Here is a 2,847-nt window from a genome sequence, read left to right on the forward strand (position 1 = left end):
CTCTCTGCGCTTTTCTGTACATTTCTGAAGGTTCTCCTATAAGTTCCTTTATAGCTTCATCCATGTTTCTAACGTGTGATGTCTCTGGGTAAATATGTGGAGTCCTTAGAATACCTCTGTTGTAGTTCCCCATGAAAACTTAAACCCAAGTAACATTTTTCTCATATAATAATTGAGTCTTTTTAAAACAAAGATTTAAAAGTTTGATATAATGTACAAAACATGTGACAAAGATGGTTTTGGTTTTATTTTCTGCTTGGGATAGAGGCTGGGCCTTAAATTATTTTTGGGATGTTGCAATTCCTTTTGCTTTAACTGCGGTTTTTCTCCTGCAATGGAAGAGGCCCCAGATTTAAAGTGCTGGTTTCACATAAGGTGAGTCTTGGGTTAGTGCTACCAGCAGACAAGGAAGTTGGGAAACTTCTGCCCTGTCTTCTGTTTTTTCAAACAAGTTCGTTTGTTCCTTGTAGGTCCAAAATTAATTTAATTTCATTTGCTTTTTCAGGCAACAGATGTTTGGACAAGAAACTTAGATCCAGCAGTTTTAGGTCCATAGCAGAATTAGACTTGATAAAACCTGATAAATGCATGCACTATATAAAGAAAAGAACTGTAGGGTTCGAACTGTAGCGAGACCTTGGTTAATTTATGTAGAGAGGAAGGGGAATGACTTTTTTCCCATGCTTTAAGTTAATGCTAGAAGAATCCACTTCCTTTGAGAAAACTGGCAACTGAACTTTTTCTACACAGGACAGCTTATTGAAGAGAATTTTCAGCACTTCATGCAGAAGTGTTTCCAGTTCTTTAAGTGCTTTAAGTTAAAAGATAGATAAACTGTAGATAAACTTTCTGAAGAATTTTAGTAAGAGTTCACAATTCACTTACATAACAGTTATCCTAGAAAGCTGCAGAGTGTGAAATGTGATTTCCTTTCTGTGGGAAGAAAATTCAATGGTATGAAATATCTTACAGAGGATGCACTCATATAATTTCACAAAATGTTATACAAAAAATACAGCAAAATTCTAATTTCACATTTCACATTACATTTTACAGGCCTTCTGCTTCCAAAACAGCTATATTTTATAAAGTCGGCTTCAAACACAGTGGAAAGCTTGCAGAATGGGAAAGTGATTTGCTGAGACTGAAGGAATGAAAACATTTCTAGATCAGTTGGTAGCATCTGCCACTAATAGAGAATTAGGGAGCTAATTTCCTCAAGGACAGATTACTTCCTAATTGTCCATTTTAAAGGTTCTTCTTTATGGTTGGCATTTATGGTGTGGTAGTTCCTACAGATCAAACTAGTACTGCATACTAAGCAGACACATGAGAAATAAATATTGGCAAAAATATTTAAAAATAACAGGGTACTAGCTGACAAGGAAAAATATTTAGATGTATGGTATAATTTCCATCACAATTATTTTTGCTGTAAAGTATGAATGGAGCCAGACAAATGAGTGTTAGTAAACAGTGGCATTTTCTGTAGCTTTTCATTAACTGCTACATTAGAGCTTCAGTCACATGAGTTTTTAAGAGCTTCCAGCTTTCCTCAGAGCCTCAAATAATGTGTGTATTATTTTGGACTAAAATATCACTTTCTCCCTTTAAAGTCAAAATTTCCAAGAAAGAGGAGAAATATCCATTCTCCATCAAATGAAGACTATTTCTCCTACAACACCCTTGTGTTGTAAAACAATCTATCACAGGAAAAAAATTGAGCCACTGTATATGGAAATAAATACTTCTTTTCTTTCCCTGTTATTTATGATCTTGTTGTGATCCAGGAGAAAATGATGGAATCAACATAATAAACTAGGTCAGCTAATTATATAATCACACAAATAACTATAAAAAGAATCAAACAAGAAGCATAAGGGTAAAGGGTTATATACACATTGGTGCATTGGGCCATAAAAGGTATTTTCCACGCTTCCAGCGAGCAATACTGCAAGTGTTTCTTCAGACTAATCATATTAAACTGAAGCTAATATGTACAATGAGGGAGGAATAGAACAATTTTTCTACATGGCCTAGAACTGCAGAGTATGAGGGCTGCATATATAATGTTTAATCCACAAAAAATTCTGAAGGTGTATTAAGAATGGACAGTCTGCATAAAAGGGAACATTTAAAAGAGAAAGTGCGTCGTGTATTTTTCTGCAGAAGTGTGCTTAAGAACAGAGTGTGAACAGTATGGAACAAGGGAGCACTGGGTTGTTACTGTTACTAAATTTCCTGGGCAATTTTTACTTTGCCTCATGAAACAGCACTGTAGCTCTGGGCTTTTTCTTTGTAGTGGCTGTGCTATTTTGATTTCCTGATGTCATTCTTTTTTTTCAGCCCTTCTTATTTGCTTGCGGGAGTTTTATTTTAAAGGCAGATGCACAGGGAAGATCCAAAGAGGGAAATACTGACAATTCCAAAAGAGTGGTGGGTACAAGCCACAGAAACATCATTTCTTAGCAGATCATACCTCACACCCTTGCTCATTTGTGATGATGTGCTATGGTGCCTTAATGTGTTAGGCTGACTTTCAAAGGGTTTGTCACTGCTGCACAGTTTGGGTTGAGTATTCAGGTTCCCATTTAGTATCTTTGCTAAACCTAACTTTAAGTTTGTGCTTTACTTTGCCTATGTTAAGAAAAAGGCTTTAGCATGTGCCAGTATTGTGCTGGATCAATACTTCAGTGTATGCCTAAAAGTAGGATTTTTTTTCCTTTTTTTTTTTTTTTTTTTAAAGGGTTTTCTCAGTTTTCCTGTAAGTAGCACAGGCTCTCATTTCAGGTACCTCAAGGTGTAGAAAAATATGTGGTTCCATATTATTTCATACATCATACTAAC

Source organism: Taeniopygia guttata, chromosome 1, assembly GCF_048771995.1.
Source record: "Taeniopygia guttata chromosome 1, bTaeGut7.mat, whole genome shotgun sequence".
Taxonomy (NCBI): Eukaryota; Metazoa; Chordata; class Aves; order Passeriformes; family Estrildidae; genus Taeniopygia; species Taeniopygia guttata.